Below are 12,985 nucleotides of genomic sequence, written 5' to 3' on the forward strand. Positions count from 1 at the left end.
ACACAGTGACTACATCTGAAATAACATATGAGATCACCATAACAATGATCAATGAATGATAAAACAAACTAATTGGCTCCATGAACCACGGAGACTCTTCCTTTTCCATCCCCACCTGCAAGAGCCGCCGTCTCTCTTCTCTGCATGTTCTTTGGATCTTCGAATTTGTCCCACCAGAAGTCACATGGCCTGATTCTTATTTTTCACATTCTCCTTTGGCAGAAGAATTGGTCTGTGGCTCTTGAACTACACCATCTAATTTGCCAGCTTCCTCCACACAGTGTTTTTTATGCTCCCTCCCTTTATACCTGACTCGCTAGGTTCCCTAATGCCGCAGGATGTGCTTTCCTGACATCTAATGCTGCTGAGATCCTGCCTTCAGTGATATCCCTGCCCTTCCTGGTCCTTACTCCACTGAACCCTCCCAGCCCATGCTTCCTGTTCCCAGCTTCCCCTGGACTCTCTCTTTGGCTCTGGACCTGTCTGTCAGCAAGAAGCAGTGCCAGGGACACTTACCCTCTGTCTGGAGTCTTCACTTTCTGGGAAATGCAGTTCCAGTCTCTGTTTTTTAGGAGCCACTTTGATAATGAGTGTCTGGCTGTGTGTGTTTCCCGCGAAGAAGGGGATAGTTAAATCCCTCCTAAGCAGAGTGTTCTGCACCTTTGAGCACCTGGGGAGCTGGCCCTGCGATTTTATTGTTTAAAATGGACTGGGGTTAAACTAATAGAATGTTTTTTATGATGATAGATGGCCTATGAATTCCCCTGATCTCCTTTGTTTTCTTTCCCTTGAGCAGGGTTTCCAGTTTCCCAACCCTCTGATCTTCCAGCTGGAACGAGGGGAAGAGCCGTGGGTCCTGGATCTCCCTGGTTCAATGGAAAGCGAGATCCTGGGAAGTCCCTGCACAGGTGAGGAAACATTAAACCAACCCAGAAACTGTAAGTGCCTGAGAGAACCCGCTGGGATTCCCCACACAGACTCTGTGAGCTCAGGACAGTCCCCAGCAGCTCTCACTCCTGGCTTCCTACAGATGATGATTGACACCTTGGCTGGAGCTCCCTCCCTTCCTACTGAGTGTTTGGATGGGATGTGGGCAGGGCCGGCCTTGGGGAAATGGCACCTGGGGCGAACTTGCATTTTGGTGCCCCTGGCTTCCATGGGCTCCCTAGGCAACCCACGTTCCCTTCCCCCAAACCTCTGCACTGTGTCCCTTTGCCCCAAATGCCTGCTCCCCTCCTGCACCCCAAATGCCTGCTCCCCTCCTGCACCCCAAATGCCTGCTCCCCTCCTGCACCCCTAATCCCTAACCTCTGCCCCTCGTGCACCCCAACACCTGCCCCTCCTGACCCCTAACCCCTGCACTGTGCCCCCTTCACCCCAGCCCTTGCACTCCACTCCTGTGCCGCAATCATGAATGATCTGGAGGATGGCGTGGACTGCACTGTCAGCAAGTTTGCAGATGACACTAAACTGGGAAGAGTGGTAGATACGCTGGAGGGTAGGGATAGGATACAGAGGGACCTAGACAAATTAGAGGATTGGGCCAAAAGAAACCTGATGAGGTTCAACAAGGACAAGTGCAGAGTCCAGCACTTAGGGCAGAAGAATCCCATTCACTGCTACAGACTAGGGACCGAATGGCTGGGCAGCAGTTCTGCAGAAAAGGACCTAGGGGTTACAGTGGATGAGAAGCTGGATATGAGTCAGCAGTTGCCCTTGTTGCCAAGAAGGCTAACGGCATTTTGGGCTGTATAAATAGGGGCATTGCCAGCAGATCGAGAGACGTGATCGTTCCCCTCTACTCAGCACTGGTGAGGCCTCATCTGGAGTACTGTGTCCAGTTTTGGGCCCCACACTACAAGAAGGATGTGGAAAAATTGGAAAGAGTCCAGCAGAGGGCAACGAAAAATGATTAGTGGGCTGGAGCACATGACTTATGAGGAGAGGCTGAGGGAACTGGGCTTGTTTAGTCTGCAGAAGAGAAGACTGAGGAGGGATTTGATCGCTGCTTTCAACTGCTGAAGGAGGGTTGGATCTAGACTGTTCTCAGTGGTAGCAGATGACAGAACAAGGAGTAATGACCTCAAGTTGCAGTGGGGGAGGACTAGGTTGGATACTAGGAAGAACTATTTCACTAGGAGGTTGGTGAAGCACTGGAATGGGTTCCCTAGGGAGGTGGAGTCTCCTTCCTTAGAGGTTTTTAAGGCCCGGCTTGACAAAGCCCTGGCTGGGATGATTTAGTTGGGAATTGGTCCTACTTTGAGCAGGAGGGTGGACTAGATACATCCTGAGGTCCCTTCCAACCCTGATATTTTATGATTCTATGCAGCCCTTCACTGCTACCCCCTGCACCACTCTCCTGTGCCCCCAACCCCTGCACTGTGCCCCCTTTGCCTCTAACCCCGGCATCCCCCCCTGCACCCAAGTGGGAACCTGACCTGGATGCACAAAGCAGCTGGCATTGCTGCTCGCTCCCCCACTGGACTGCTGCTCCCCCGCCCCACACAGCGCTGGGGGGCTGGGAGAGGGGAGCAAGGAGCGACGTCAGGGCTTCCTGCACCCAGGTCACCTTCCCTGCAGGCTGCGTAAGGGGAGGGCAGGAGAACAGCTGCTCCTGATGTCTCAGCACCCCCCAGGTGGGGAAGTGACCTGGATGCAGGGAGCCCTGGTGTGTGTGTGTTGGGAGGAGGATATTAAACAGTGTGTATGTTGAAGGGAGTGTGTAAAGGACTCTGTGTGTGTGTGTGTGTGTGTGTGTGTGTGTGTGTGTGTGTGTGTGTGTGTGTGTGTGTGTGTGTGTGTGTGTGTGTGTGTGTGTGTGTGAAGGTAGTATGCGCCTGAGTGAGTGAGCGCGCTGTCTCTTTAAGAAAGTTCCCAGTGTCAGGAGCCTGAACTAGGCTTGTTCAGACACAAGCAGCTGCCGGCAGCTCCGGCCCCAGAGAGGCAGCAGCACACGCAGATTCCCCCTGTCCCGTCACCCTAGCTCAGTGGAAGCCGGGTACCTGGGTTGCGGGGAGGGGATCACCCCGCCATCAATCAGCACCTCCCCCCTGCAGAGCAGTCAGGAGGATGCTCCCAGTCGGGGGTGGACGGGGCGACTCCGGGGGTGAACGGAGGGTTGGGGGACAGGAACAGCAGCAGCTGCACACGTGGAGCAGGGCGGAGAGGGGCCCCTCTGCTCCGGAGCAGTCACCTGGCTCTGACGCTGGTCGTCCAATTTCCCCCTGCAGCTCAGGTCTCTCCCACTCCCCCACGCAGCTGCTTATCTGCCTCCCTGTGCCGCTTTCATCAGCCCAGCGAGCCTCTTGGCAGCAGGTCAGGTGGGAATCCAAACCCTGTGCCCGGCACCCCCTTGGGTGGGGCACCCGTACGGCCCCCCTAAAGGCCGGTCCTGGGTGGGGAGCAGAATTGATCCCCTCCACTGTCCCCTGTGGGGAAGAGTTTGGGGGAGTTCAGTCCCTGATTTTTATTTTCTGTCTCTCCAGCACTTACTTGGGTTTGTTCTCTGCCTTTCCATCCCAGTTCTGAGATTTCTCCTCTCTTCTAGCAGGTGATGGGGTGGTGAGGGAGAGCGAGGAGCAGCATCCTCACCAGGAAGATGCTGAGCTCGCCGAAGCGCATGGGGAGTTACTGCGAAGAGCCAAAGGGAGTGTGTCCAGCCCCCGTGAGCAGGGAAAAGCTGGTGAAAATTACCCCAGACCAGAGAGAGAGCAGGGAAACCACTCAGAGGAGAGAGTGGATGAACCCATTAATTGTCAGGGAACTCACAGGAACCTCAAGGAAACTACGTCCCAGGAGAAAATCCTCACGGAAAAGCGAGAGACTACATGTAGTGAGTGTGGGAAAAACTTCCATTACCGCTCAGCCCTTATTCGACATGAGATAATCCACACGAAAGAGAGACCCTACGAATGCTGTGAGTGTGGGAAACGCTTCAATCATACCTCAGCCCTTAGTAGGCATCAGCGAATACACAGAGGAGAAAGACCCTATGAATGCTGTGAGTGCGGGAAAAGCTTCACTCAGAGATCAGCCCTTATCTCTCATCAGAGAATCCACACAGAAGAGCGACCCTACGAATGCTGCAAGTGCGGGAAAAGCTTCACTCAGAGATCAGCCCTTATCTCTCATCAGACAACGCACATGGGAGAGAAACCCTACGAATGTTGCGAGTGTGGAAAAAGCTTCTCTCAGAGCTCAAACCTTACTGTGCATCAGAGGATCCACACAGGAGAGAGACCTTATGAATGCCGTGAGTGCGGGAAAAGTTTCAGTCACTTCTCCTCCCTTATCTCTCACCAGAGAGTCCACACAGGAGAGAGACCCTATGAATGTTGCAAGTGTGGAAAAAGCTTCTCTCGGAGCTCACACCTTACTGTGCATCAGAGGATCCACACAGGAGAGAGACCCTATGAATGCAGTGAGTGCAGGAAAAGTTTCACTCACCTCTTATCTCTCACCAGAGAGTCCACACAGGAGAGAAACCCTATGAATGCAGTGAATGTGGGAAAAGCTTCTCTCGGAGCTCAACCCTTGTTACACATTACAGAGTCCACACTGGAGAGAGACCATATGAATGCTGCGAGTGTGGGAAAAGCTTCACTCATAGCTCAGGCCTTTCTAAACATCAGAGAATTCGTAAAGGAGATAAACTTCATAAAAACCCTCTCTAGAGCTGTCAGGAGATTTTTTCTTTAATTCTGTTGACAGTAGTGAGTGTTAAGGCTGTTTGCATCTTTTGCACACTGTAGTTCCTCAGCTCCCCATACATGAGTTGCCCACTTTTGAAGCTCGCCCGTCTTTGGGCTGGATCCTGTGGTCCTTTGTATCAACTCCATTGTCCTGTGAGTCATTGGAGCGTGTGTCCTTTCTACCAGGAATGTCATCACCCCAGGTGGGGGAGATGGGGGGTGTCTTCAACCAGCTACGTTGAGATAAAATCTACCTGGGTCTCATCACTGTGGTTGTCATGGAGTTAGCTAGCTTGAGTTCACTTTCCTGATGTAAAAAGAGAACTATTCTTGCACTAAAGACATGGGCCATGGATAGTCGGTGGAGTTATCTTGCACATTTCCTCCTGTCTGAGCTAACCATCATCACATTTCCTTTTCTAAACAAACCTGGAGATTCACATTTATACTCCTCCTGCCAGTGCAAAGTTATTGTTAGAGACGTCAAGTTCCTCTTTGAGGACAGATTTCCTCATTCCCAGTTGTTCTCACATTACCCTGGATTGTGCAGAACAGCAGTTATTTTGCTGACTTTTTTTTCTCCTTTAAAATATATTTAAATATGATGAAGAGCTGGAGCAGTGTCAGGGAAATAAGGGTCATTTTAGGCTCTGTGACACTGGAAGGAGATGGGGCGACTCAGACATTCCATCCTTCCCCATCACCCCAGAACTGTTACCTTGTGCTTGAGCCATACACAGTTCACCCCTTCGTATTCCTTCGCTTCCCAACGTGTCTGGTGGGGTCATGTTCTTGGCTGTCCATGCTTGGGAATGGTGCTTGTACACGTCTTTGATCCTAAATCAGAGTCAGTCTGGCAGGCGATTAAAGTGTCAGACTTGGAAGGGGATTTCAAATGGATCCCAAGCACCGTTCAAATCCCCTTTTCCCTCAATGGCAAAGCTGCTTCTGGGAAGGTCGGCTGTTTTTTCTCCCGTTATGAAGGTGCTAAAACTCCTGTAAATAACACTAATGAGAGAGGTATCAGAGGGGGAGCCATGTTAGTCTGGATCTGTAAAAGCAGCAAAGAAACCTGTGGCACCTTATAGACTATCAGACTTTTGGAGCATGAGCTTTTGTGGGTGAATACCCGCTTCGTCGGGTGCATGAGAAAGCGCCGGGTGAAGCAGGTTTCAGTGGATCATGGGAGAATCTCTCATCCTGATTCTGAGACATCAGATGTAACCTAGTCTGGAATTTCACTTTTAAATTAAAATGAAAGTGTCTTCTACCTCTCTGTGATATGGGTTTTCTATCTTTCATGAAGGCTCCTTGGTCATATTACTGCATATTAGTTTTGTTTGACAGAATGTAGCTCAGATTTTTTGGGAAATTTCAGACAAATTACCATTTTTTTACTTCAGGTTTGTTTTTCCCCCTATTCCTGCATGATGACATGGTTAAAATTCAGATGCAGTTCAGTCAACAGGAGAGAATACTCCAAGCTGTTGGACATATTATCAAAGAAACAGTCGTATGTTTAAATCTCCACTCTGAAAAGGTGAACAGCAGCAGACCCCAAATGGGTGCAACTGACCGAAGTAAGTGCACAGGGTAGTTCAGTTCTTTAAGTCAATATTGTCTCAGATGATCCAGGGATAGAATTCCACAGCAAGTGATTCGGAACTAGGAAAACGCCCAGGTATTTGGTTCCCAAGGTATTTGTGACCCAGTCCCTACAGGAGGTTACTCCTGCAGAAATCTCCTAGCTAATCCCAACATTTGGGCTGAAGAGGCCACACCCCCTCACCCTCTCTGGGCATGCGCCGACTGGAGACGGAGTACAAACGGGAGCAGCTCAGCCTGGGCGGACTGGGAACAAACCTATGTTGTTGGCACAGGGTGTCGGGGGGCGGGGGGAGAGCCCAGGGCTGGGGTGGCAGGGGGCTGTGGGGATGGGGGCTCAGTTAGCAGGCTCCTCTGGCGGGGGACCCCAGGGCTGAGGGTGGGGGCAGCCAACATTTTTTTTGCTTGGAACGGCAAAAAACCTAGAGCCGACCCTGCCTCCACGCACCGTGAGGTAGGTATGAGCGGATCATTATTATCCCTACTTGAAAGAGGGAGAAGCTAAGGCTGAGAAAGGAGAATTGACTTGTCTTAGGTCACACACCCAGCCAGTGGCGGAGTTGGGAAGAGAACCCAAGAGCCCTGATTTTCAAACTTACCATCAAACTGAATTTCAGACAGTGAATGACCTGAATAAAGTGCTCTGATGAGCTCCAGACCAACAACAGTGACAGTAATTATTCAGCAAGTATTAGAGGAGAACTGCAATGTTAGAGAGAATCATGAACTGCTCAGAGACCATTAATGCAGAGAAGCAGCAAAATTCATCAAACATAGAACTGGTTCTGACTTATTTCCTTGCTCTTAAAAGAGACCAACAAGGACCTGAGTCTCCTCCCTGTCAATAACCCGCTGCTCAGCCAATCAGGGTAGAGACTGAGGACGGGAGGCTGAGGGTTCTCACCAGCGAGCCCAAAGGATGGCCCAGGTCACTGATGGGATCACTGCCCGAGCACTATTTCAGCCCCATATTTTTGGGTGGACCTCCCACAGTGGGAGCTGCAGAGCACTGCCCCGCCACACACACACACACCCACACACACACACACCCCCGATGTTGGGAGGGGAACAGGTAAAAGGACAAAGGAAGCAAGAGAAAAAGAGGAGGGAGGAAGAGGGGAAGCAAAAAGAACAAACCCTAATGTCCCCAGTGATTCTAAGGGACAAAATCCCAGGTGCAGAATAAAGATCTGCCTCCTTAAGCTCGTGTCTTCCATGCCTAGAATTCAACTGTCACCAGATGGATCAGACTGAACAGCTTTCAAACCTCCAGGAGGCTCTTACCTTCTAAACAGGGATGGCTGTTTTCTAGTAAAATCACTAAAAGGGAAGGAGAAAACTCGAAAGAGGTTCCTCCTGGCGCTCACGTCCGTGAACCCGAATACTCTCTCAGTCCTCAGAGAGAGACCTGGAGAAGGAGACTTGCTGAAGCAAAGCCATAGGGGTCTCTGAGGTTTCCCTGGCCCCTCGCCCCCGTCCTGCCTGGCTGATGTCAGCATCTCTCTGTGAGGTCACCACCTCCCCACCACCTCTGACCAATAGTCTGAGGTCCTGCAAAAGGCCTTTGTGATGTCACTGCCACACCCCTCCCTTGCTGTGCTAATGTCCTGCCCCTGGCCAGGCACTTTGCAGGTTTGAGCTACTCCCTGGGGATCACCCCACTCAAGGAGCGTTCATTCTAGGCAGCAAGCCGGCTAGACAGGGAAACATCAGACGCTGCTCCCAATGCTACACTCAGTTTTTCAGAAATTAGTCGACTTTATTGCCAGAAAAGACCATTAGAGCATCTAATCTGATCCCCTGCATATCACAGGCCTCCTGTGTGACACAAGAGCTACTTTTGGGGCAAACACATTCCAGAAATGCATCTAGTCTTCATTAAATGACATCAGGAGATGGCGAATCCATCACTTTCCATGATAGCTTGTTCTTGTGGTGAATCATCCTCGCTGTTGAATTTTTGTGCCTTAGTTGTAATATGAATTTCTCTCTCTTCACCTTCCAGCCATTGGGTCTTCTTATGCCTTTCTCTGCTAGATTAAAGAGCCCTTAAATACCCAATCTTTTCTCTCCATTAAGGCACTTCAATTAAGTCACCTTTCAATCTTCTTTTGATAAGCTAATCAGGTTGAGCTCTTTCAATAGCTCACTAGAAGGTATTTTTTCTAGTCCTCAGAACATTAGGTGGCTCTTTGCTGCCCCAGCTCCAATTTCACAACATCTTTTTCAAATGAGGACACCAAAACTGGAGGCAGTATTCCAGTATCAGTCTCACTGATGCTGTGTCACCTCCTGTGATGTTATTGACATAATCTATAACTGTATAGATCACCATTGCGACCACTGTTCTATATTTGCAGCCAATATTACAGAGAAGTGGTCGTGTAAGGGGTCTATGGAGAGGTTCTGATTGGCTGATTATAATTATGCTATCTCTAGATATGTATCATTTTTTTGTAGTTCATATTATGAATATTGGCTCTATGCTGCCTGTATTTCAAACTTGCGCTCTGCTTCAGGGAATGATCCCTTTTGTTTAATTGATGAAAACATAAACTAGACACTTAGAGGATTGGAACTGATTTCAGCTGATGGACAGGTTTGCTAGGTTTTTATGCATTTGGACAGCAAAATGTTGAGTGTTCACATTCATTTCAAACATCCTCATATGGTGGAGCTCCTGAACATAATGAAGAATGAAAATGAATTTTTTTTTTAAGAGGACACCTGGGTTTGAATAAAGGACCACTTGATCTGCAATCAAACACTCTACCACTGAGCTATACCCCCATTACAACAGGAATATGGAATTGTGATCTCCAGGACTTTGAAGGACAGACCCTGCTTCATCGAGCTCCTTTGCCATTCCCAGACCAGAGGTGGTTTTAAAAATGGGGTTTGATTAAACTTCTTAAATGTGGTAAACACCACAGCTTGCACCCCCACTGATATAGCTTCTCCCCATGGCAGAGCTGCCACCTCCTGGGGAAGTGGATTGACTACACCAACAGGAAAACTCTCCCCCCTCAGCATGGAGCAGTGGTTCTCAAGCTGTGGGTCAGGACCACAAAGTGGGTTGTGACCCTGTTTTAATGGGGTCACCAGGGCTGGTATTAGACTTGTTGGGTCCTGGGGCTGAAGCCAAAAGTGTGAGCCCCCCAACCTAGGGCTGAATCCCTCAGGCTTTGGTTTTGCCCCCCCCGCCCCGAGTGGAGGGGCTTGGTGCTTGGTCCCTCTTTCCAGGGCTACGTATTAAGTTATTTTGGCAGAAGGAGGTTGCAGTGAAAGGACGTTTGAGAAACCCTGGCATAGAGCATCTCCATTACTGAGCTGCAGCAGCCTAGACTCACTGTTTGAAACATTGATCTGGCCTTAGCCTCTGAATATGTCTAGGCTTGGCTCCCTGTGGCACTGTTGTGATCAGACCCTGGAAGTGCCGCCACGGAGACACCACACACCAGCCTTGCCTAGCTGGCAAGGATCAAACCTTCACAGAAAGACACCCATGGTTTTCTAGCCCAGCTACCTAAGGCCTCAGCCACAACCACTTAACACAGGGGCCTTTCTACACTCAGGTTCTGTTCTCACTGAAGGGTCATTACAAATTGCTCAGACCAGCTTCCCCAGCACACTCACTACTGTGCAGCTCTGTACGTGTGGCCATGGCTGAACCGCAAGAATTCCTGCCCATTTCCCTACTGTCTGGAGCATGATGAGGGTGTGTTTGTGGTTAATGATGTTGCTGTAGATTGTTCATTCCCTGCCTTGGCAATTCAGACAGTCCCTTTTCCCGTTGTATTGCCAGCACCTCTGGGAGTCCAATAACAGAGGCAGGTTTTCTCTGGGCATTGAGATTTTTGAGGGCGTTGGTGGCTCCTTTCTTTCCTCACCCTGGAGAAACTCAGCTTTTTATTCCATCCTTGATGACTCATGGAATAACAGCAGTAGCATGAAGAGGAGAGTGAATATCTCACTGCCAGGGGGAAGGTGGACGCATTCCCTCTGTCTGACCATTGCCATTGCAGGAGAGAAGGTTTCAGTGGAATCGAATGCCCTGGCTCAGACAATAGACACAGGGAGGTTTTGCTGTTCATGGATCTGTGCAAAGGAAATTGTGTGTCTGTGTGAAAAATGAGGAGGGATATGAAATGCCCACGTGGTGGTGCCTAAGGCAAAAGGGAACCCTAGAGGATTAGAATAGGATAAGTTCTCAAGCAACATGTTTCTTACTTTGTCCATCTGTTAGTTTTGATGATTATCGATGGAAAGATTTTGCCATTGGGTCGTGTGTTTACACAGAAATTGACATTTACCAACAAATACATAATTCTTCCAAGTCTGCTGGTGGTGAGTTTAGAGGGACACACTCACTCTTCCCACCCCCCATGCTAGGCCTGTGCTCTCCAGAATGTCAACTTCCCACAGAGCTGGGATCCTTCCCTCATCTCCCCCACCCCCACTTCTGGGGTCCCCTTCCAACACTGTCCAACTCCCCTGGTGGCAGGATCCCTTCCCATTCCTTTCATTTCCTGCCTCCACTCTGAGCAAAAACTCTGCATTGTTCCCACACTGGGACTTGAACCCAGGCCGCCTGAGTGAAAACCAGGAATCCAAATCACAAGACCATATGGGACTTGTATAGTCAATAGCATGTTTACACATTCACACCCAACAATTCAAAGTAGCCATTCAAAAAACCTTCAAAAACAGACTTCAAAGAGAAATTGCAGAGTTACAATTGATTTGCAAACTTAACACCATTAATTTGAGCTTCAATAAGGACTGGGAGTAGCTGGTTCACGACAAAAGCAATTTTCCCTCTCTTGGTATTGACACCTCCCCATCAATTATGTGGAGAGGACCACATCCACCCTGACTGAATTAGCCTTCAACACTGGTTCTCCCCTTGTACGGTAACTCCCGTCACTTCATGTTCCAATCTATATTTATGCCTCTATCTGCAATTTTCACTCCATGCATCTGAAGAAGTGGGCTTTTTACCCACGAACGCTTATGCCCAAATAAATCTGTTAGTCCTTAAGGTGCCACCGGACTCCTTATTGCTTTTAATTCTAAGCTGATCTTAACCCTTTCAGTACCCTTACAAACTTAGATGCTCCTCACCACAGGCTGGCTGGTGGCTTTTCAGCCAGGCTCTCCCCTTTCATCAGCACTTCAGTTGCTTGGTGTGGGGGTGTCTGTAGATGTAGGTGACAGAGAGAGATAAAGCCTGGCGAATGTCTCTCCTTTTATCATGTCATTTCTTCCCTCATGGCTTTGCCCCCCTCCCCCCTCAGAGTCAGGTGAGCATCACTGCGTCTCTCCAAGCAAGTCTGAGCAATTCCTCATGCAGTGTCCTCATGCAGGTGAGTCATTGCATTGTAGCTCCCTTGCTGGACAATGGCTGTTGATGGGTTGTTTGACACCCTGTCCGGGTGTTGGTTACTTTCCTTGCTGTTGCCACTGGGAAGCTAATATTTGGCTGACTCCCCCACCTTACAGCACAGTGACAACCACACTGCACAATTCTCATAACTTCATATGCATGAATGGTCTACATCTATGGGTAGAGAAGTGACTTTCAGCAGATCATATCCTTTCCCTGATACCTTACAAGTCATGCTCTATATGTAAGATCACGATGATATGAAAATGAGGATTATGGGAGTTACAGCCGCTCCCCCAAAGGTATAGAATGTCACACTGAGATTCTATTTTCCTTTGTTCTGTAACAGCATTACAGAGATCCAGTGACTGACCAATGGCATTTCCAAGTGCTAAAATAGCAAGCGATGTCGGTCTCTCATTGGCCATCAGCAACTGAAGATGTGGTTTAATGAGCCGGAGCTCCAAGGCGAGGGTGGCTCTGTCCACTGCCTTCCGTTGCGCTGCTGGGCCCCAAGTCCGTGGTGGCCAATAAGTGACGCTGGGAGAAGAGAGTGGGGTGGCAAGTGGTGGCAGGACTTTTGCCACCAGGGTCTAGCTGCCCAACTTCCTCCTGTTACTGCTGGCCCCCCGTCGCCTTCAGGAAACCCAGGAACTAAGGCAGGAATAGGGCGAGGAAGCAAGTAAAGCCGAGCAAGGAAGGCAAAAGTGAATCTTGTCTTTGTGGGCCGCTCGCAATAACGTCCTTTTTCTGTGCCACAGCTGACAACAACATCCCAGACAGAAAAGCAGGAGGCCAAAAAGAAACCAAGCAGCTGCTGAAGTAGTTCAGTTGGGAGCGTGCTAGACTAACAGGCTCTTCTATCCCCCTTTGTAAACGGGTGGGATGTTTTCTGAGAGTGCAGCAGTTCCTTTAACTGCCACGAGTCCCTCATTTCAGGCTATGCAGCAGGAAAAGGCAGCATGGGCTTCTGCACCGAGTTGGCCCACCTGACCTTTCATTCTTCTCTTGCTCTTTGTCAGCAAGGGGAAGAAAAAGAAGCTCTCCCTCAAGCTGGAGTCACAAAGGCGACATAAGGACGACTTCCTGTGTCCCGGCTCCAGTCCTCTGCTCTGCCAGCTGACCCATTGAAGGGCTGTCACCACTTTCTCCAGGTTTGTCCATCGGTCTGTGTGAGGGTGAGCAACAACCAAGCAGATGGCGTTTCTGTAGTGTAGTGGTTATCACGTTTCCCTAACACGCAAAAGGTCCCTAGTTCAAAACCAGGCAGAAACATGCTGGCTTCCTTTTCCCAGATCCCCTT

The 12,985-nt window shown here is 49.6% G+C and overlaps 2 pseudogenes; one reads left to right on the forward strand and one right to left on the reverse strand.

The window, feature by feature from the left end:
• The window catches only part of LOC120381421, a 429,094-nt pseudogene that overhangs the window by 37,154 nt on the left and 378,955 nt on the right, over window positions 1–12,985 (reverse strand).
• Window positions 4,243–12,985, forward strand: part of LOC120381451 — a 45,982-nt pseudogene continuing 37,239 nt past the window's right edge.

This window comes from Mauremys reevesii, linkage group 14 (assembly GCF_016161935.1).
Source record: "Mauremys reevesii isolate NIE-2019 linkage group 14, ASM1616193v1, whole genome shotgun sequence".
NCBI classification, from domain to species: Eukaryota; Metazoa; Chordata; order Testudines; family Geoemydidae; genus Mauremys; species Mauremys reevesii.